Source organism: Hyperolius riggenbachi, chromosome 2 (assembly GCF_040937935.1).
Source record: "Hyperolius riggenbachi isolate aHypRig1 chromosome 2, aHypRig1.pri, whole genome shotgun sequence".
Lineage (NCBI taxonomy): Eukaryota > Metazoa > Chordata > Amphibia > Anura > Hyperoliidae > Hyperolius > Hyperolius riggenbachi.
In genome coordinates this window covers 534956856-534975238 of record NC_090647.1, presented here as the reverse complement: position 1 = coordinate 534975238, position 18383 = coordinate 534956856, and the positions used below count along the sequence as shown (strand labels likewise).

Below are 18383 nucleotides of genomic sequence, written 5' to 3'. Positions count from 1 at the left end.
ATTTTTGAGAATTGATTTTTTTATTGCGGAAAATACCGACTTTTGCAGAATTTTTTTTGCATGAATCCCGCACTTTTACCGCACTTTTTCCGCATGCAGAAAAAACATGCGGAACATTTTGAGAATTTCAACTTGACGATATTTTGGTCGCAAACTTCCCGCATGTACTTTACCGCATGCGGGAAGTCTTTGAGAATAGAGCCCAATGTCCCCTTACAAAGCGACTCCGGGGCCCTGCAAAGCTCCGCCTCTAAATCGAACCACAGCCCCCCCCCCCACTAGTCCACGATAAGCCTCGTCTCCAATGGCCGTAAGCTCCGCCTACAGTCATATGCTTGTGTGCAGCTGGTTGCTAACCTGAGGAGGTGAGTTAAAGGGAACCTTATTAAGTGAAAAAAAAAAAAAAAACAGGTTTAACTTACCTGGGGCTTCTACGAGCCCCCTGCAGCTGCCCTGTGCCCATGCTGTCACTAAGCTGCCCTCCAGTCCCCCTTAGCGATCCTCTTCCAGACTGACTGGCCACTGCGCATGTGCGTCTCCTCAATAGCGCTCCCATCTATGTGCAGTAGAGATTTTTTAGTACTGCAAATTCGCAGACTGCTCCCATCCATGAGAGCGCGATTAGGAGGCGAGCGGACTAGAGGCTCTCATTAGAACAAAAGTAGGGTGCTGCGGGGCGCTGGAGGATGAGTACAGGGCAGCTGCAGGGGGCTGGTAAATGCACTTTTTTTGTCTTTTATACAGTTAAGGTTCACTTTAGTTCACCCTCTGCTGTGCTGTGTATTCGGGGCCCTCTCTTGCCACATAAACAGGGCTCTCTGGCTACCTATGTGGGAGACTCTGAAATAGGACATTTGGGCGCTGCCATAGGCAACCATTCAGATATTTAAATGGACACCTGTGTAGGTGCCCCAAAAATTCTAACCAGCCCCTAGAACCGGCCCTGGCCATACTTTCCAACTTTTTGAGATAAGAAATAGGGACACTTAAGCCACACTCCTGCCACACCCTTGATCACGCCCTAGGCACCCCCCTAGTCGCGCATACCATAAAGATTTCAAAATAAAAATATGTTATTTTATAATTTAAACCACACTGGTACTTTCTATCCTGGTTCATTTTCCTTCATATTAACATTTGAAAATAAGAAATATACATATGATTACATAGATGTATACATCAGTCATGAAAGAGGGACAAATGAGGAAGAAAGAGGGACACGGTCCCCAAAGAGGTACTGTCCCTCCAAAACAGGGATAGTTTGGAGCTATGAAATGCTGCAAGAGACAGCTATGTGTTGCAAGGCTGGCATACAAGTACAGTAATGCTTGAACATCTAGTTGAAGAAACCAGTGTGAAAACCTTGTATTAAAGCTGTGCTTACTATTATACAGCCTGACAGTATATGCTGTGCCTAGAATTAATCTTGTATTAATAGATATAACATATATATTACAGTATAGTATATACAGCACTGGCAAGGTGTGCTTAATCGCACAGCTCCACGTCACCAGCGCAAGGCATCTACATCACCTGCGAGACGGAAACACGACCTCAGCGGACAACGGAAGCAGCGCTCGAGCGACAAAAGGCTGGAGGAGGTCGGTGTGTCTCTGCTCTACACAGCCGAGGAGGACGAGACTAGGAGCATCCCACGGAGTATCCAGGAACGGTATGTAAGCCGGCAGCATTGTGCGAGGAGCTCCCCCTTGTGGACGTTACTGGGAAAATGTCCATTGAACTTGTGTGCAGAGCTCCCCCTTGTGGCCGTACTGTGAGAATGTCCATTGAACTTGTGTGCGGCGCTCCCCGTGTGGCCGTACTGTGAGAATGTTAATTTTTGCATATGTAAATACCAGGAGACAGTTACATTGGAGGGGGCTGTGAGAAAGCGTGTGTATAATCTGAGTGTGGGGAATACTGAAGTCTAAGCTGATGACAGTCTAGCTAGGTAATCACAATACAATAGGGGGTTTAATCATCAAAACAAGTTAACTGCTGGGTAGAGGCAGGGCATAATTGTAAGGCATTAGTATTTATATAGCGCCGACATGTTCCACTGCCGCCACCCCCTGTTCCAGTTTTCAACTTACATGTGGACGAAGCCTTTGGGTACCCTCGGAGGGCCACTGAAGTACTCGGGTCTCCAGGTACTTCCAAAGATGAGCAGCTCCATACTAGAAGAACTGAAGAAGCAGCCGGCGGGATATTTGAACAAGGGCCCCTGCAGTGGAACGAGGGGACACAGAGGAATGGGAAGGTGTAACGATCGGTGGGCGCAGAGAGTATCTGATTACCGGTGATCTGCAGTATCACCGGAAATACAGATATATACCAGATTATAAGTGATCTGCAGTCTCACCGATAATCCGATATACAAACTAACCTCTGTTCGCCTGAGTAGAGTGTAGTGTTTTGGTGTAACAGTAACACTAGGAGGCCTAGGCCTCAGTGCAGCAAGGAGAACTGCACGGATTCCTTCCGCAGACCTGAGCTCTCCAAGACGGGAGGAGTCAGACTGACAGTAGGAAGGAACGTCCGAGAGTGACACTCAGGAAGAAGTGTCACTAACAGGACTGGGAACCGCCTCCAATCGTGAGGTCGGTTCTCGAGGTCGGACAAGCCAGGTCGTACACACACGGACAGATAAAGTACAAATACAGTAGGCAAAGGCAGAGTCAAAGTACAGGCAGGGTTCGGCAACGGGGTATCAGATATATCGGGGTACAAAATCAGGAGGCAGAAACAGAGTCTAGGAACAAGCCGAGGTTCGGCAACAGAGTATCAGAAATATCGAGGTACAAGGTCAGAGTTCAGGAGGATAGTCGAGGCAGGCAAAAGTCATAACAGATAATCACAATCAAACTAGTACTTTAGCTATCAATAATCTAGCTAAGTGTAGGATTACAGCTCCAGCTGGTCCCGGCACACTTAAGGATCTGACTACGGATCTGGGTACTCCCACATATGTGATCGCACGCCAGACAAAGAGCAAGTGAACAGCCAGCAGTATATATACTCTAGGACCTTTCCAGGACCTCCCTAATTGCTGGTCCAATGAGAGCAGTGGAATTTGTCAGCTGACCCAGCTGGTCAGCCGACACCCTTCTAACTGCTATTTAAACTCTGCCTCTCTGCTCGCGCGCGTGTAAGTCTGAATCTTGGTGGACTATCAGTCCCAGCCACACCAGTACTGTCATGCAATGTATCTAGTGCGGGGGCCGCCTCTGATGCGGATTCCGCCGTTCCCAATGCGGATTCCGCCGCACTGCCTATGCGGCATGCAGCGTTTTTTCCGCGTTGTGACGCCATGCTGGACGCGGAAACAGCCGCCTCACCTTGAGAGACGGCGGCATTTCCGCGTTTCCTTACAGAAGGCTATTAGGGATCCAGAATCTTCCCTCTTCTGAGGTGAGTATCTTACTTTTTTATGGCAGGTTACAGCTTTCCTTTTTAGGTTGGCACTCCACAATACAATATCAGCAACATCCTGTGTAAATAAACCTTCTAGCACTGTTCCTATGCTGTCCACTGACCAGTCCCATAATCTCTTGAGGGTGAAGCGAGTCATTCGATAGTAAGGCCCAACCGAACCCGGCACACACACAATATGGCCGCAAACTGTCACTAGCTGCTGCTCATTACCCCTTGCAGTCACCTTCCACTGTCAGTCCCACAATTATTATGTAGCTCAGAAAAATATAAATTTCACTCATCTTCGGTCTGTGGATCCACACACACTGCACATTCCTCTTCACACACAGGCCCAACAGGGAGATGGAACATGATAGCTATCCTCTGATTCTTCTTAAAGGACCATTATCACAAAACAATTTGAAAATTTAAAATGCATGTAAATACATAAATAAAAAGCACGTTTCTCCCAGAGTAAAATGAGCTATAAATTACTTTTCTACTATGTTGCTGTCACTTACAGTTAGTAGCAGAAATCTGACAGAACTGACAGGATTTGGACCATTAGTCCATATCCTCATAGGGATTCTCAGCATGGCCTTTATAAAGACGCTCCCTGAAAAGGATTTTTTTATTTGGGAGAAACGTACTTCTTATTTGTATGTGTTGACATATATTTTAAATTTACAACTTTCGCAATAGTGGTCCCTTTAAAGGACAACTGGAGAGAGAGGTATATGGAGGCTGCCATGTTTATTTCCTTTTTAAGCAATACGCATGCTGGGTGGGGGTGATACAGGCTGCCTATTAGTGGTATATTGTGTGCGCATGCTGGGTGGGGGGGTGACACAGGCTGCCTATTAGTGGCATATTGTGTGCGCATGCTGGGTGGGGCTGACACAGGCTGCCTATTAGTGGCATATTGTGTGCGCATGCTGGGTGGGGGGTGACACAGGCTGCCTATTAGTGGCATATTGTGTGCGCATGCTGGGTGGGGCTGACGCAGGTTGCCTATTAGTGGCATATTGTGTGTGCGCATGCTGGGTGGGGGTGACACAGGCTGCCTATTAGTGGCATATTGTGTGTGCACATGCTGGGTGGGGGTGACACAGGCTGCCTATTAGTGGCATATTGTGTGTGCGCATGCTGGGTGGGGGTGACACAGGCTGCCTATTAGTGGCATATTGTGTGGGCGCAGCTCGGTGGGGCTGACACAGGTTGCCTATTAGTGGCATATTGTGTGTGCGCATGCTGGGTGGGGGTGACACAGGCTGCCTATTAGTGGCATATTGTAAATGCATGCTGGGTGGGGGTGACAAAGGCTGCCTTTTAGTGGCATATTGTGTGTGCATGCTGGGTGTGGTGACACAGGCTGACTATTAGTGGCATATTGTGTGTACGCATTCTGGGTGGGGGTGACACAGGTTGCCTATTAGTGGCATATTGTGTGCGCATGCTGGGTGGGCGTGACAAAGGCTGTCTATTAGTGGCATATTGTGTGTGCGCATGCTGGGTGGGGCCCAGGTGCTTCAGGCTTTTTTGGAGGTTTGCGGTCCAATGGCTATGAGCACATGGGAAGCCTCACCCTCAAGGCGCAGGAACGGCGACTTGGATTTTGCCTGCGGCCACACTAAGCTGAAAGCGCCCGCTCTCGTCAGATTGTGGAAGCTAAGTGGCTTCAGGCCTGGTTAGTAGCTGTGTGGGAGACTGGCTGTGAACCCCAGGTGCTGCAGGCTTTTTTGGGGGGTTTGCGGTCCAATGGCTATGAGCACGTGGGAAGCCTCACCTTCAAGGCGCAGCACGTTTCTCCCAGAGTAAAATGAGCTATAAATTACTTTTCTACTATGTTGCTGTCACTTACAGTTAGTAGCAGAAATCTGACAGAACTGACAGAACTGACAGGATTTGGACCATTAGTCCATATCCTCATAGGGATTCTCAGCATGGCCTTTATAAAGACGCTCCCTGAAAAGGATTTTTTTATTTGGGAGAAACGTACTTCTTATTTGTATGTGTTGACATATATTTTAAATTTACAACTTTCGCAATAGTGGTCCCTTTAAAGGACAACTGGAGAGAGAGGTATATGGAGGCTGCCATGTTTATTTCCTTTTTAAGCAATACGCATGCTGGGTGGGGGTGATACAGGCTGCCTATTAGTGGTATATTGTGTGCGCATGCTGGGTGGGGGGGTGACACAGGCTGCCTATTAGTGGCATATTGTGTGCGCATGCTGGGTGGGGCTGACACAGGCTGCCTATTAGTGGCATATTGTGTGCGCATGCTGGGTGGGGGGTGACACAGGCTGCCTATTAGTGGCATATTGTGTGCGCATGCTGGGTGGGGCTGACACAGGTTGCCTATTAGTGGCATATTGTGTGTGCGCATGCTGGGTGGGGGTGACACAGGCTGCCTATTAGTGGCATATTGTGTGTGCACATGCTGGGTGGGGGTGACACAGGCTGCCTATTAGTGGCATATTGTGTGTGCGCATGCTGGGTGGGGGTGACACAGGCTGCCTATTAGTGGCATATTGTGTGGGCGCAGCTCGGTGGGGCTGACACAGGTTGCCTATTAGTGGCATATTGTGTGTGCGCATGCTGGGTGGGGGTGACACAGGCTGCCTATTAGTGGCATATTGTAAATGCATGCTGGGTGGGGGTGACAAAGGCTGCCTTTTAGTGGCATATTGTGTGTGCATGCTGGGTGTGGTGACACAGGCTGCCTATTAGTGGCATATTGTGTGTACGCATTCTGGGTGGGGGTGACACAGGTTGCCTATTAGTGGCATATTGTGTGCGCATGCTGGGTGGGCGTGACAAAGGCTGTCTATTAGTGGCATATTGTGTGTGCGCATGCTGGGTGGGGCCCAGGTGCTTCAGGCTTTTTTGGAGGTTTGCGGTCCAATGGCTATGAGCACATGGGAAGCCTCACCCTCAAGGCGCAGGAACGGCGACTTGGATTTTGCCTGCGGCCACACTAAGCTGAAAGCGCCCGCTCTCGTCAGATTGTGGAAGCTAAGTGGCTTCAGGCCTGGTTAGTAGCTGTGTGGGAGACTGGCTGTGAACCCCAGGTGCTGCAGGCTTTTTTGGGGGGTTTGCGGTCCAATGGCTATGAGCACGTGGGAAGCCTCACCTTCAAGGCGCAGGAACGGCGCCTTGGATTTCGCCTGCGGCCACACTAAGCCAAAAGCGCACGCTCTCGTCAGATCGTGGAAGCTAAGCGGCTTCAAGCCTGGTTAGTAGCTGTGTGGGAGACCGGCTGTGAACCCCAGGTGCTGCAGACTTGTTTTTGGGTTTGCGGTCCAATGGCTATGAGCACGTGGGAAGCCTCACCCTCAAGGCGCAGGAACGGCGACTTGGATTTTGCCTGCGGCCACACTAAGCTGAAAGCGCATGCTCTCGTTAGATCGTGGAAGCTAAGCGTCTTCAGGCCTGGTTAGTAGCTGTGTGGGAGACTGGCTGTGAACCCCAGGTGCTGCAGGCTCTTTTTGGGGGTTTGCGGTCCAATGGCTATGAGCACGTGGGAAGCCTCACTTTCAAGGCGCAGGAACGGCGCCTTGGATTTCGCCTGTGGCCACACTAAGTCGAAAGTGCTTGCTCTCGTCAGATTGCGGAAGCTAAGCGGCTTCAGGCCTGGTTAGTAGCTGCGTGGGAGACCGGCTGTGAACCCCAGGTGCTGCAGGCTTGTTTTTGGGTTTGCGGTCCAATGGCTATGAGCACGTGGGAAGCCTCACTTTCAAAGCGCTGGAACGGCGCCTTGGATTTCGCCTGTGGCCACACTAAGCCGAAAGTGCCCGCTCTCGTCAGATCGCGGAAGCTAAGCGGCTTCAGGCCTGGTTAGTAGCTGCGTTGGAGACTGGCTGTGAACCCCAGGTGCTGCAGGCTCTTTTTGGGGGTTTGCGGTCCAATGGCTATGAGCACGTGGGAAGCCTCACTTTCAAGGCGCAGGAACGGCGCCTTAGATTTCGCCTGTGGCCACACTAAGTCGAAAGTGCCCGCTCTCGTCAGATCGCGGAAGCTAAGCGGCTTCAGGCCTGGTTAGTAGCTGCGTTTGTAGCTGCAGTCATTTCTTTGGGTTTGCAGTCCAATGGCTATGAGCACGTGGGAAGCCGCACTTTCAAGGCGCAGGAACGGCGCCTTGGATTTCGCCTGCGGCCACACTAAGCCGAAAGCGCCCGCTCTCGTCAGATCGCGGAAGCTAAGCGGCTTCAGGCCTGGTTAGTAGCTGCGTGGGAGACCGGCTGTGAACCCCAGGTGCTGCAGGCTTTTTTTTGGGTTTGCGGTCCAATGGCTATGAGCACGTGGGAAGCCTCACCCTCAAGGCGCAGCAACGGCAACTTGGATTTTGCCTGCGGCTTCAGGCCTGGTTAGTAGCTGTGTGGGAGACCGGCTGTGAACCCCAGGTGCTGCAGGCATTTCTTTGGGTTTGCAGTCCAATGGCTATGAGCACGTGGGAAGCCTCACTTTCAAGGCGCAGGAACGGCGCCTTGGATTTCGCCTGCGGCCACACTAAGTCGAAAGTGCCCGCTCTTGTCAGATCGCGGAAGCAAAGCGGCTTCAGGCCTGGTTAGTAGCTGTGTGGGAGACCGGCTGTGAACGCCAGGTGCTGCAGGCTTTTTTTTGGGTTTGCGGTCCAATGGCTATGAGCACGTGGGAAGCCTCACCCTCAAGGCGCAGCAACGGCAACTCGGATTTTGCCTGCGGCCACACTAAGCTGAAAGCGCACGCTCTCGTTAGATCGTGGAAGCTAAGCGTCTTCAGGCCTGGTTAGTAGCTGTGTGGGAGACCGGCTGTGAACCCCAGGTGCTGCAGGCATTTCTTTGGGTTTGCAGTCCAATGGCTATGAGCACGTGGGAAGCCTCACTTTCAAAGCGCTGGAACGGCGCCTTGGATTTCGCCTGTGGCCACACTAAGCCGAAAGTGCCCGCTCTCGTCAGATCGCGGAAGCTAAGCGGCTTCAGGCCTGGTTAGTAGCTGCGTGGGAGACCGGCTGTGAACCCCAGGTGCTGCAGGCTTTTTTTGGGGGTTTGCGGTCCAATGGCTATGAGCACGTGGGAAGCCTCACCTTCAAGGCGCAGGAACGGCGCTTTGGACTGTGCCTGCGGCCACACTAAGCCAAAAGTGCCCGCTCTCGTCAGATTGCGGAAGCTAAGCGGCTTCAGGCCTGGTTAGTAGCTGCGTGGGAGACTGGCTGTGAACCCCAGGTGCTGCAGGCTCTTTTTGGGGGTTTGCGGTCCAATGGCTATGAGCACGTGGGAAGCCTCACTTTCAAGGCGCAGGAACGGCGCCTTGGATTTCGCCTGCGGCCACACTAAGCCGAAAGCGCCCGCTCTTGTCAAATCGGGGAAGCTAAGCGGCTTCAGGCCTGGTTAGTAGCTGCGTGGGAGACCGGCTGTGAACCCCAGGTGCTGCAGGCTTTTTTTTGGGTTTGCGGTCCAATGGCTATGAGCACGTGGGAAGCCTCACCCTCAAGGCGCAGCAACGGCAACTTGGATTTTGCCTGCGGCTTCAGGCCTGGTTAGTAGCTGTGTGGGAGACCGGCTGTGAACCCCAAGTGCTGCAGGCATTTCTTTGGGTTTGCAGTCCAATGGCTATGAGCACGTGGGAAGCCTCACTTTCAAGGCGCAGGAACGGCGCCTTGGATTTCGCCTGTGGCCACACTAAGTCGAAAGTGCCCGCTCTCGTCAGATCGCGGAAGCTAAGCGGCTTCAGGCCTGGTTAGTAGCTGCGTTGGAGACTGGCTGTGAACCCCAAGTGCTGCAGGCTCTTTTTGGGGGTTTGCGGTCCAATGGCTATGAGCACGTGGGAAGCCTCACTTTCAAGGCGCAGGAACGGCGACTTGGATTTTGCCTGCGGCCACACTAAGATGAAAGCGCACGCTCTCGTTAGATCGTGGAAGCTAAGCGTCTTCAGGCCTGGTTAGTAGCTGTGTGGGAGACCGGCTGTGAACCCCAGGTGCTGCAGGCATTTCTTTGGGTTTGCAGTCCAATGGCTATGAGCACGTGGGAAGCCTCACTTTCAAAGCGCTGGAACGGCGCCTTGGATTTTACCTGTGGCCACACTAAGCCGAAAGCGCCCGCTCTCGTCAGATCGCGGAAGCTAAGCGGCTTCAGGCCTGGTTAGTAGCTGCGTTGGAGACCGGCTGTGAACCCCAGGTGCTGCAGGCTTTTTTTGGGGGTTTGCGGTCCAATGGCTATGAGCACGTGGGAAGCCTCACCTTCAAGGCGCAGGAACGGCGCTTTGGACTGTTCCTGCGGCCACACTAAGCCAAAAGTGCCCGCTCTCGTCAGATTGCGGAAGCTAAGTGGCATCAGGCCTGGTTAGTAGCTGCGTGGGAGACCGGCTGTGAACCCCAGGTGCTGCAGGCTTTTGGCTATGAGCACGTGGGAAGCCTCACCTTCAAGGCGCAGGAACGGCGCCTTGGATTTCGCCTGCGGCCAAACTAAGCCGAAAGCGCCCGCTCTCGTCAGATGGCGGAAGCTAAGCGGCTTCAGGCCTGATTAGTAGCTGCGTGGGAGAGTGGCTGTGAACCCCAGGTGCTGCAGGCTTTTTTTGGGAGTTTGCGGTCCAATGGCTATGAGCACGTGGGAAGCCTCACCCTTAAGGCGCAGGAACGGCGCTTTGGATTTTGCCTGCGGCCACACTAAGCCAAAAGCGCCCGCTTTCGGCAGATTGCGGAAGCTAAGTGGTTTCAGGCCTGGTTAGTAGCTGCGTGGGAGACCAGCTGTGAACCCCAGGTGCTACAGGCTTTTTTTTGGGTTTGCGGTCCAATGGCTATGAGCACGTGGGAAGCCTCACCTTCAAGGCGCAGGAACAGCGCTTTGAATTTCGCCTGCGGCCACACTAAGCCGAAAACGCCCGCTCTCGTCAGATCGCGGAAGCTAAGCGGCTTCAGGCCTGATTAGTAGCTGCGTGGGAGAGTGGCTGTGAACCCCAGGTGCAGCAGGCTTTTTTGGGGGGTTTGCAGTCCAATGGCTATGAGCACGTGGGAAGCCTCACCTTCAAGGCGCAGGAACGGCGCCTTGGACTGTGCCTGCGGCCACACTAAGCCAACAGTGCCTGCTCTCGTCAGATTGCGGAAGCTAAGTGGCATCAGGCCTGGTTAGTAGCTGCGTGGGAGACCGGCTGTGAACTCCAGGTGCTAAAGGCTTTTTTTTGGGTTTGCGGTCCAATGGCTATGAGCACGTGGAAAGCCTCACCTTCAAGGCGCAGCAACGGCAACTTGGATTTTGCCTGCGGCTTCAGGCCTGGTTAGTAGCAGTGTGGGAGACCGGCTGTGAACCCCAGGTGCTGCACGCATTTCTTTGGGTTTGCAGTCCAATGGCTATGAGCACGTGGGAAGCCTCACTTTCAAGGCGCAGGAACGGCGCCTTGGATTTCGCCTGCGGCCACACTAAGCCGAAAGCGCCCGCTCTCGTCAGATCGTGGAAGCTAAGCGGCTTCAGGCCTGGTTAGTAGCTGTGTGGGAGACTGGCTGTGAACCCCAGGTGCTGCAGGCTTTTTTTGGGGTTTGCGGTCCAATGGCTATGAGCACGTGGAAAGCCTCACCCTCAAGGCGCAGCAACGGTAACTCGGATTTTGCCTGCGGCCACACTAAGCCGAAAGCGCCCGCCTTCGTTAGATCGTGGAAGCTAAGCATCTTCAGGCCTGGTTAGTAGCTGCGTGGGACACCGGCTGTGAACCCCAGGTGCTGCAGGCTTTTTTTGGGGGTTTGCGGTCCAATGGCTATGAGCACGTAGGAAGCCTCACCTTCAAGGCGCAGGAACTGCGCCTTGGGCTGTTCCTGCGGCCACACTAAGCCAAAAGTGCCCGCTGTCGTCAGATTGCGGAAGCTAAGTGGCATCAGGCCTGGTTAGTAGCTGCGTGGGAGACCGGCTGTGAACCCCAGGTGCTGCAGGCTTTTTTGGGGGTTTGCGGTCCAATGGCTATGAGCACGTGGGAAGCCTCACCTTCAAGGCGCAGGAACGGCGCCTTGGATTTCGCCTGCAGCCACACTAAGTCGAAAGCGCCCGCTCTCGTCAGATTGCGGAAGCTAAGCGGCTTCAGGCCCGGTTAGTAGCTGTGTGGGAGACCGGCTGTGAACCCCAGGTGCTGCAGGATTTTTTTTGGGTTTGCGGTCCAATGGCTATGAGCACGTGGGAAGCCTCACCCTCAAGGCGCAGCAACGGCAACTTGAATTTTGCCTGCGGCTTTAGGCCTGGTTAGTAGCTGTGTGGGAGACCGGCTGTGAACCCCAGGTGCTGCAGGCATTTCTTTGGGTTTGCAGTCCAATGGCTATGAGCACGTGGAAAGCCTCACTTTCAAGGCGCAGGAACGGCGCCTTGGATTTCGCCTGCGGCCACACTAAGCCGAAAGCGCCCGCTCTTGTCAGATCGCGGAAGCTAAGCGGCTTCAGGCCTGATTAGTAGCTGTGTGGGAGACCGGCTGTGAACCCCAGGTGCTGCAGGCTTTTTTTTGGGTTTGCGGTCCAATGGCTATGAGCACGTGGGAAGCCTCACCCTCAAGGCGCAGCAACGGCAACTCGGATTTTGCGTGCGGCCACACTAAGCCGAAAGCGCCCGCCGTCGTTAGATCGTGGAAGCTAAGCGTCTTCAGGCCTGGTTAGTAGCTGCGTGGGAGACCGGCTGTGAACCCCAGGTGCTGCAGACTTTTTTGGGGGGTTTGCGGTCCAATGGCTATGAGCACGTGGGAAGCCTCACCTTCAAGGCGCAGGAACGGCGCCTTGGACTGTGCCTGCGGCCACACTAAGCCAAAAGTGCCCGCTCTCGTCAGATTGCGGAAGCTAAGTGGCATCAGGCCTGGTTAGTAGCTGCGTGGGAGACCGGCTGTGAACCCCAGGTGCTGCAGGCTTTTTTTTGGGTTTGCGGTCCAATGGCTATGAGCACGTGGGAAGCCTCACCTTCAAGGCGCAGGAACGGCGCCTTGGATTTCGCCTGCGGCCAAACTAAGCCGAAAGCGCCCGCTCTCGTCAGATCGCAGAAGCTAAGCGGCTTCAGGCCTGATTAGTAGCTGCGTGGGAGAGTGGCTGTGAACCCCAGGTGCTGCAGGCTTTTTTTTGGAGTTTGCGGTCCAATGGCTATGAGCACGTGGGAAGCCTCACCTTCAAGGCGCAGGAACAGCGCCTTGGATTTCGCCTGCGGCCACACTAAGCCAAAAGCGCCCGCTCTCGTCAGATCGCGGAAGCTAAGCGGCTTCAGGCCTGATTAGTAGCTGCGTGGGAGAGTGGCTGTGAACCCCAGGTGCTGCAGGCATTTTTGGGAGGTTTGCGGTCCAATGGCTATGAGCACGTGGGAAGCCTTACCTTCAAGGCGCAGGAACGGCGCCTTGGACTGTGCCTGCGGCCACACTAAGCCAAAAGTGCCCGCTCTCGTCAGAGTGCGGAAGCTAAGTGGCATCAGGCCTGGTTAGTAGCTGCGTGGGAGACCGGCTGTGAACCCCAGGTGGTGAAGGATTTTTTTGGGGTTTGCGGTCCAATGGCTATGAGCACGTGGGAAGCCTCACCTTCAAGGCGCAGGAACGGCGCCTTGGATTTCGCCTGCGGCCAAACTAAGCCGAAAGCGCCCGCTCTCGTCAGATCGCGGAAGCTAAGCGACTTCAGGCCTGATTAGTAGCTGCGTGGGAGAGTGGCTGTGAACCCCAGGTGCTGCAGGCTTTTTTGGGGGGTTTGCGGTCCAATGGCTATGAGCACGTGGGAAGCCTCACTTTCAAGGCGCAGGAACGGCGCCTTGGATTTCGCCTGCCACCACACTAAGCCGAAAGCGCCCGCTCTCATCAGATCGCGGAAGCTAAGTGGCATCAGGCCTGGTTAGTAGCTGCGTGGGAGACCGGCTGTGAACCCCAGGTGCTGCAGGCATTTTTTTGGGTTTGCGGTCCAATGGCTATGAGCACGTGGGAAGCCTCACCCTCAAGGCGCAGCAACTGCAACTCGGATTTTTTCTGCGGCCACACTAAGCCGAAAGCGCCCGCCCTCGTTAGATCGTGGAAGCTAAGCGTCTTCAGGCCTGGTTAGTAGCTGCGTGGGAGACCGGCTGTGAACCCCAGGTGCTGCAGGCTTTTTGGGGGGGTTTGCGGTCCAATGGCTATGAGCACGTGGGAAGCCTCACCTTCAAGGCGCAGGAACGGCGCCTTGGACTGTGCCTGCGGCCACACTAAGCTAAAAGTGCCCGCTCTCGTCAGATTGCGGAAGCTAAGTGGCATCAGGCCTGGTTAGTAGCTGTGTGGCAGATCGGCTGTGAACACCAGGTGCTGCAGGCTTTTTTTTGGGTTTGCGGTCCAATGGCTATGAGCACGTGGGAAGCCTCACCCTCAAGGCGCAGCAACGGCAACTTGGATTTTGCCTGCGGCTTCAGGCCTGGTTAGTAGCTGTGTGGGAGACCGGCTGTGAACCCCAGGTGCTGCAGGCATTTCTTTGGGTTTGCAGTCCAATGGCTATGAGCACGTGGGAAGCCTCACCCTCAAGACGCAGCAACGGCAACTTGGATTTTGCCTGCGGCTTCAGGCCTGGTTAGTAGCTGTGTGGGAGACCGGCTGTGAACCCCAGGTGCTGCAGGCATTTCTTTGGGTTTGCAGTCCAATGGCTATGAGCACGTGGAAAGCCTCACTTTCAAGGCGCAGGAACGGCGCCTTGGATTTCGCCTGCGGCCACACTAAGCCGAAAGCGCCTGCTCTTGTCAGATCGCGGAAGCTAAGCGGCTTCAGGCCTGGTTAGTAGCTGTGTGGGAGACCGGCTGTGAACCCCAGGTGCTGCAGGCTTTTTTTTGGGTTTGCGGTCCAATGGCTATGAGCACGTGGGAAGCCTCACCCTCAAGGCGCAGCAACGGCAACTCGGATTTTGCCTGCGGCCACACTAAGCCGAAAGCGCCCGCCGTCGTTTGATCGTGGAAGCTAAGCGTCTTCAGGCCTGGTTAGTAGCTGCGTGGGAGACCGGCTGTGAACCCCAGGTGCTGCAGGCTTTTTTGGGGGGTTTGCGGTCCAATGGCTATGAGCACGTGGGAAGCCTCACCTTCAAGGCGCAGGAACGGCGCCTTGGACTGTGCCTGCGGCCACACTAAGCCAAAAGTGCCCGCTCTCGTCAGATTGCGGAAGCTAAGTGGCATCAGGCCTGGTTAGTAGCTGCGTGGGAGACCGGCTGTGAACCCCAGGTGCTGCAGGCTATTTTTTGGGTTTGCGGTCCAATGGCTATGAGCACGTGGGAAGCCTCACCTTCAAGGCGCAGGAACGGCGCCTTGGATTTCGCCTGCGGCCAAACTAAGCCGAAAGCGCCCGCTCTCGTCAGATCGCAGAAGCTAAGCGGCTTCAGGCCTGATTAGTAGCTGCGTGGGAGAGTGGCTGTGAACCCCAGGTGCTGCAGGTTTTTTTTTGGAGTTTGCGGTCCAATGGCTATGAGCACGTGGGAAGCCTCACCTTCAAGGCGCAGGAACAGCGCCTTGGATTTCGCCTGCGGCCACACTAAGCCAAAAGCGCCCGCTCTCGTCAGATCGCGGAAGCTAAGCGGCTTCAGGCCTGATTAGTAGCTGCGTGGGAGAGTGGCTGTGAACCCCAGGTGCTGCAGGCATTTTTGGGAGGTTTGCGGTCCAATGGCTATGAGCACGTGGGAAGCCTTACCTTCAAGGCGCAGGAACGGCGCCTTGTACTGTGCCTGCGGCCACACTAAGCCAAAAGTGCCCGCTCTCGTCAGATTGCGGAAGCTAAGTGGCATCAGGCCTGGTTAGTAGCTGCGTGGGAGACCGGCTGTGAACCCCAGGTGCTGAAGGCTTTTTTTGGGGTTTGCGGTCCAATGGCTATGAGCACGTGGGAAGCCTCACCTTCAAGGCGCAGGAACGGCGCCTTGGATTTCGCCTGCGGCCAAACTAAGCCGAAAGCGCCCGCTCTCGTCAGATCGCGGAAGCTAAGCGACTTCAGGCCTGATTAGTAGCTGCGTGGGAGAGTGGCTGTGAACCCCAGGTGCTGCAGGCTTTTTTGGGGGGTTTGCGGTCCAATGGCTATGAGCACGTGGGAAGCCTCACTTTCAAGGCGCAGGAACGGCGCCTTGGATTTCGCCTTGGATTTCGCCTGCCACCACAGTAAGCCGAAAGCGCCCGCTCTCATCAGATCGCGGAAGCTAAGTGGCATCAGGCCTGGTTAGTAGCTGCGTGGGAGACCGGCTGTGAACCCCAGGTGCTGCAGGCTTTTTTTGGGGTTTGCGGTCCAATGGCTATGAGCACGTGGGAAGCCTCACCCTCAAGGCGCAGCAACTGCAACTCGGATTTTTCCTGCGGCCACACTAAGCCGAAAGCGCCCGCCCTCGTTAGATCGTGGAAGCTAAGCGTCTTCAGGCCTGGTTAGTAGCTGCGTGGGAGACCGGCTGTGAACCCCAGGTGCTGCATGCTTTTTTGGGGGGTTTGCGGTCCAATGGCTATGAGCACGTGGGAAGCCTCACCTTCAAGGCGCAGGAACGGCGCCTTGGACTGTGCCTGCGGCCACACTACGCTAAAAGTGCCCGCTCTCGTCAGATTGCGGAAGCTAAGTGGCATCAGGCCTGGTTAGTAGCTGTGTGGGAGATCGGCTGTGAACACCAGGTGCTGCAGGCTTTTTTTTGGGTTTGCGGTCCAATGGCTATGAGTACGTGGGAAGCCTCACCCTCAAGGCGCAGCAACGGCAACTTGGATTTTGCCTGCGGCTTCAGGCCTGGTAAGTAGCTGTGTGGGAGACCGGCTGTGAACCCCAGGTGCTGCAGGCATTTCTTTGGGTTTGCAGTCCAATGGCTATGAGCACGTGGGAAGCCTCACTTTCAAGGCGCAGGAACGGCGCCTTGGATTTCGCCTGCGGCCACACTAAGCCGAAAGCGCCCGCTCTCGTCAGATCGCGGAAGGTAAGCGGCTTCAGGCCTGGTTAGTAGCTGTGTGGGAGACCAGCTGTGAACCCCAGGTGCTGCAGGCTTTTTTTTGGGTTTGCGGTCCAATGGCTATGAGCACGTGGGAAGCCTCACCCTCAAGGCGCAGCAACGGCAACTCGGATTTTGCCTGCGGCCACACTAAGCCGAAAGCGCCCGCCCTCGTTAGATCGTGGAAGCTAAGCGTCTTCAGGCCTGGTTAGTAGCTGCGTGGGAGAGTGGCTGTGAACCCCAGGTGCTGCAGGCTTTTTTGGGGGGTTTGCGGTCCAATGGCTATGAGCACGTGGGAAGCCTCACTCTCAAGGCGCAGGAACGGCGCCTTGGATTTCGCCTTGGATTTCGCCTGCCACCACACTAAGCCGAAAGCGCCCGCTCTCATCAGATCGCGGAAGCTAAGTGGCATCAGGCCTGGTTAGTAGCTGCGTGGGAGACTGGCTGTGAACCCCAGGTGCTGCAGGCTTTTTTTTGGGTTTGCGGTCCAATGGCTATGAGCACGTGGGAAGCCTCACCTTCAAGGCGCAGGAACAGCGCCTTGGATTTCGCCTGCGGCCACACTAAGCCGAAAGCGCCCGCTCTCGTCAGATCGCGGAAGCTAAGCGGCTTCAGGCCTGATTAGTAGCTGCGTGGGAGAGTGGCTGTGAACCCCAGGTGCTGCAGGCTTTTTTGGGGGGTTTGCGGTCCAATGGCTATGAGCACGTGGGAAGCCTCACCTTCAAGGCGCAGGAACGGCACCTTGGACTGTGCCTGCGGCCACACTAAGCCAAAAGTGCCCGCTCTCGTCAGATTGCGGAAGCTAAATGGCATCAGGCCTGGTTAGTAGCTGCGTGGGAGACCGGCTGTGAACCCCAGGTGCTGCAGGCTTTTTTTTGGGTTTGCGGTCCAATGGCTATGAGCACGTGGGAAGCCTCACCCTCAAGGCGCAGGAACGGCGCCTTGGATTTCGCCTGCGGCCACACTAAGCCGAAAGCGCCCGCTCTTGTCAGATCGTGGAAGCTAAGCGTCTTCAGGCCTGGTTAGTAGCTGCGTGGGAGACCGGCTGTGATCCCCAGGTGCTGCAGGCTTTTTTGGGGGGTTTGCGGTCCAATGGCTATGAGCACGTGGGAAGCCTCACCTTCAAGGCGCAGGAACGGCGCCTTGGACTGTGCCTGCGGCCACACTAAGCCAAAAGTGCCCGCTCTCGTCAGATTGCGGAAGCTAAATGGCATCAGGCCTGGTTAGTAGCTGCGTGGGAGACCGGCTGTGAACCCCAGGTGCTGCAGGCTTTTTTTTGGGTTTGCGGTCCAATGGCTATGAGCACGTGGGAAGCCTCACCTTCAAGGCGCAGGAACGGCGCCTTGGATTTCGCCTGCGGCCAAACTAAGCCGAAAGCGCCCGCTCTCGTCAGATCGCAGAAGCTAAGCGGCTTCAGGCCTGATTAGTAGCTGCGTGGGAGAGTGGCTGTGAACCCCAGGTGCTGCAGGCTTTTTTTTGGAGTTTGCGGTCCAATGGCTATGAGCACGTGGGAAGCCTCACCTTCAAGGCGCAGGAACAGCGCCTTGGATTTCGCCTGCGGCCACACTAAGCCAAAAGCGCCCGCTCTCGTCAGATCGCGGAAGCTAAGCGGCTTCAGGCCTGATTAGTAGCTGCGTGGGAGAGTGGCTGTGAACCCCAGGTGCTGCAGGCATTTTTGGGAGGTTTGCGGTCCAATGGCTATGAGCACGTGGGAAGCCTTACCTTCAAGGCGCAGGAACGGCGCCTTGGACTGTGCCTGCGGCCACACTAAGCCAAAAGTGCCCGCTCTCGTCAGATTGCGGAAGCTAAGTGGCATCAGGCCTGGTTAGTAGCTGCGTGGGAGACCGGCTGTGAACCCCAGGTGCTGAAGGCTTTTTTTGGGGTTTGCGGTCCAATGGCTATGAGCACGTGGGAAGCCTCACCTTCAAGGCGCAGGAACGGCGCCTTGGATTTCGCCTGCGGCCAAACTAAGCCGAAAGCGCCCGCTCTCGTCAGATCGCGGAAGCTAAGCGACTTCAGGCCTGATTAGTAGCTGCGTGGGAGAGTGGCTGTGAACCCCAGGTGCTGCAGGCTTTTTTGGGGGGTTTGCGGTCCAATGGCTATGA

General features: G+C 55.1%; 2 non-coding genes and 51 pseudogenes across 2 annotated transcripts; all 53 read left to right on the top strand.

Annotated features, from left to right (window-relative positions):
* The first annotated feature begins 5031 nt into the window (after positions 1–5031).
* LOC137552959 (5S ribosomal RNA) lies at positions 5032–5150 on the top strand (annotated as a pseudogene).
* Positions 5151–6380: 1230 nt separating this feature from the next.
* On the top strand, positions 6381–6499 carry LOC137552958 (5S ribosomal RNA; annotated as a pseudogene).
* An 82-nt stretch (positions 6500–6581) lies between these two features.
* LOC137554122 (5S ribosomal RNA) lies at positions 6582–6700 on the top strand (annotated as a pseudogene).
* An 81-nt stretch (positions 6701–6781) lies between these two features.
* On the top strand, positions 6782–6900 carry LOC137554203 (5S ribosomal RNA; annotated as a pseudogene).
* Positions 6901–6982: 82 nt separating this feature from the next.
* LOC137552664 (5S ribosomal RNA) lies at positions 6983–7101 on the top strand (annotated as a pseudogene).
* An 81-nt stretch (positions 7102–7182) lies between these two features.
* Positions 7183–7301, top strand: LOC137549869 (5S ribosomal RNA; annotated as a pseudogene).
* Positions 7302–7563: 262 nt separating this feature from the next.
* Positions 7564–7682, top strand: LOC137555472 (5S ribosomal RNA). The gene has a single exon (XR_011028155.1). It is a non-coding gene; the product is annotated as a 5S ribosomal RNA (ribosomal RNA).
* Positions 7683–7912: 230 nt separating this feature from the next.
* On the top strand, positions 7913–8031 carry LOC137551405 (5S ribosomal RNA; annotated as a pseudogene).
* An 81-nt stretch (positions 8032–8112) lies between these two features.
* On the top strand, positions 8113–8231 carry LOC137553119 (5S ribosomal RNA; annotated as a pseudogene).
* An 81-nt stretch (positions 8232–8312) lies between these two features.
* LOC137558113 (5S ribosomal RNA) lies at positions 8313–8431 on the top strand (annotated as a pseudogene).
* An 82-nt stretch (positions 8432–8513) lies between these two features.
* Positions 8514–8632, top strand: LOC137552046 (5S ribosomal RNA; annotated as a pseudogene).
* Positions 8633–8714: 82 nt separating this feature from the next.
* LOC137553494 (5S ribosomal RNA) lies at positions 8715–8833 on the top strand (annotated as a pseudogene).
* A 230-nt stretch (positions 8834–9063) lies between these two features.
* LOC137553148 (5S ribosomal RNA) lies at positions 9064–9182 on the top strand (annotated as a pseudogene).
* Positions 9183–9264: 82 nt separating this feature from the next.
* Positions 9265–9383, top strand: LOC137551288 (5S ribosomal RNA; annotated as a pseudogene).
* Positions 9384–9464: 81 nt separating this feature from the next.
* On the top strand, positions 9465–9583 carry LOC137551119 (5S ribosomal RNA; annotated as a pseudogene).
* Positions 9584–9665: 82 nt separating this feature from the next.
* LOC137552789 (5S ribosomal RNA) lies at positions 9666–9784 on the top strand (annotated as a pseudogene).
* Positions 9785–9845: 61 nt separating this feature from the next.
* Positions 9846–9964, top strand: LOC137553217 (5S ribosomal RNA; annotated as a pseudogene).
* An 82-nt stretch (positions 9965–10046) lies between these two features.
* Positions 10047–10165, top strand: LOC137553868 (5S ribosomal RNA; annotated as a pseudogene).
* Positions 10166–10246: 81 nt separating this feature from the next.
* LOC137553043 (5S ribosomal RNA) lies at positions 10247–10365 on the top strand (annotated as a pseudogene).
* An 82-nt stretch (positions 10366–10447) lies between these two features.
* Positions 10448–10566, top strand: LOC137554619 (5S ribosomal RNA; annotated as a pseudogene).
* Positions 10567–10796: 230 nt separating this feature from the next.
* LOC137548293 (5S ribosomal RNA) lies at positions 10797–10915 on the top strand (annotated as a pseudogene).
* Positions 10916–10996: 81 nt separating this feature from the next.
* Positions 10997–11115, top strand: LOC137554379 (5S ribosomal RNA; annotated as a pseudogene).
* An 82-nt stretch (positions 11116–11197) lies between these two features.
* Positions 11198–11316, top strand: LOC137554374 (5S ribosomal RNA; annotated as a pseudogene).
* An 81-nt stretch (positions 11317–11397) lies between these two features.
* LOC137550732 (5S ribosomal RNA) lies at positions 11398–11516 on the top strand (annotated as a pseudogene).
* A 230-nt stretch (positions 11517–11746) lies between these two features.
* Positions 11747–11865, top strand: LOC137559186 (5S ribosomal RNA; annotated as a pseudogene).
* A 282-nt stretch (positions 11866–12147) lies between these two features.
* Positions 12148–12266, top strand: LOC137551536 (5S ribosomal RNA; annotated as a pseudogene).
* An 81-nt stretch (positions 12267–12347) lies between these two features.
* On the top strand, positions 12348–12466 carry LOC137552952 (5S ribosomal RNA; annotated as a pseudogene).
* An 82-nt stretch (positions 12467–12548) lies between these two features.
* Positions 12549–12667, top strand: LOC137552897 (5S ribosomal RNA; annotated as a pseudogene).
* Positions 12668–12949: 282 nt separating this feature from the next.
* Positions 12950–13068, top strand: LOC137552691 (5S ribosomal RNA; annotated as a pseudogene).
* Positions 13069–13150: 82 nt separating this feature from the next.
* LOC137553074 (5S ribosomal RNA) lies at positions 13151–13269 on the top strand (annotated as a pseudogene).
* An 81-nt stretch (positions 13270–13350) lies between these two features.
* Positions 13351–13469, top strand: LOC137553462 (5S ribosomal RNA; annotated as a pseudogene).
* An 82-nt stretch (positions 13470–13551) lies between these two features.
* On the top strand, positions 13552–13670 carry LOC137554079 (5S ribosomal RNA; annotated as a pseudogene).
* Positions 13671–14049: 379 nt separating this feature from the next.
* LOC137548342 (5S ribosomal RNA) lies at positions 14050–14168 on the top strand (annotated as a pseudogene).
* An 81-nt stretch (positions 14169–14249) lies between these two features.
* Positions 14250–14368, top strand: LOC137554182 (5S ribosomal RNA; annotated as a pseudogene).
* Positions 14369–14450: 82 nt separating this feature from the next.
* LOC137551535 (5S ribosomal RNA) lies at positions 14451–14569 on the top strand (annotated as a pseudogene).
* An 81-nt stretch (positions 14570–14650) lies between these two features.
* LOC137553503 (5S ribosomal RNA) lies at positions 14651–14769 on the top strand (annotated as a pseudogene).
* Positions 14770–14851: 82 nt separating this feature from the next.
* Positions 14852–14970, top strand: LOC137552896 (5S ribosomal RNA; annotated as a pseudogene).
* An 82-nt stretch (positions 14971–15052) lies between these two features.
* LOC137553822 (5S ribosomal RNA) lies at positions 15053–15171 on the top strand (annotated as a pseudogene).
* An 81-nt stretch (positions 15172–15252) lies between these two features.
* Positions 15253–15371, top strand: LOC137552690 (5S ribosomal RNA; annotated as a pseudogene).
* Positions 15372–15465: 94 nt separating this feature from the next.
* Positions 15466–15584, top strand: LOC137554121 (5S ribosomal RNA; annotated as a pseudogene).
* An 81-nt stretch (positions 15585–15665) lies between these two features.
* On the top strand, positions 15666–15784 carry LOC137553884 (5S ribosomal RNA; annotated as a pseudogene).
* An 82-nt stretch (positions 15785–15866) lies between these two features.
* LOC137553117 (5S ribosomal RNA) lies at positions 15867–15985 on the top strand (annotated as a pseudogene).
* A 230-nt stretch (positions 15986–16215) lies between these two features.
* Positions 16216–16334, top strand: LOC137556805 (5S ribosomal RNA). Its single transcript, XR_011029443.1, has one exon. It is a non-coding gene; the product is annotated as a 5S ribosomal RNA (ribosomal RNA).
* An 81-nt stretch (positions 16335–16415) lies between these two features.
* LOC137554354 (5S ribosomal RNA) lies at positions 16416–16534 on the top strand (annotated as a pseudogene).
* A 94-nt stretch (positions 16535–16628) lies between these two features.
* On the top strand, positions 16629–16747 carry LOC137553714 (5S ribosomal RNA; annotated as a pseudogene).
* An 81-nt stretch (positions 16748–16828) lies between these two features.
* Positions 16829–16947, top strand: LOC137550760 (5S ribosomal RNA; annotated as a pseudogene).
* Positions 16948–17029: 82 nt separating this feature from the next.
* Positions 17030–17148, top strand: LOC137552403 (5S ribosomal RNA; annotated as a pseudogene).
* An 81-nt stretch (positions 17149–17229) lies between these two features.
* Positions 17230–17348, top strand: LOC137553589 (5S ribosomal RNA; annotated as a pseudogene).
* Positions 17349–17430: 82 nt separating this feature from the next.
* Positions 17431–17549, top strand: LOC137552402 (5S ribosomal RNA; annotated as a pseudogene).
* An 81-nt stretch (positions 17550–17630) lies between these two features.
* On the top strand, positions 17631–17749 carry LOC137552951 (5S ribosomal RNA; annotated as a pseudogene).
* An 82-nt stretch (positions 17750–17831) lies between these two features.
* Positions 17832–17950, top strand: LOC137552894 (5S ribosomal RNA; annotated as a pseudogene).
* An 82-nt stretch (positions 17951–18032) lies between these two features.
* Positions 18033–18151, top strand: LOC137553821 (5S ribosomal RNA; annotated as a pseudogene).
* Positions 18152–18232: 81 nt separating this feature from the next.
* Positions 18233–18351, top strand: LOC137552689 (5S ribosomal RNA; annotated as a pseudogene).
* Positions 18352–18383: the final 32 nt, after the last annotated feature.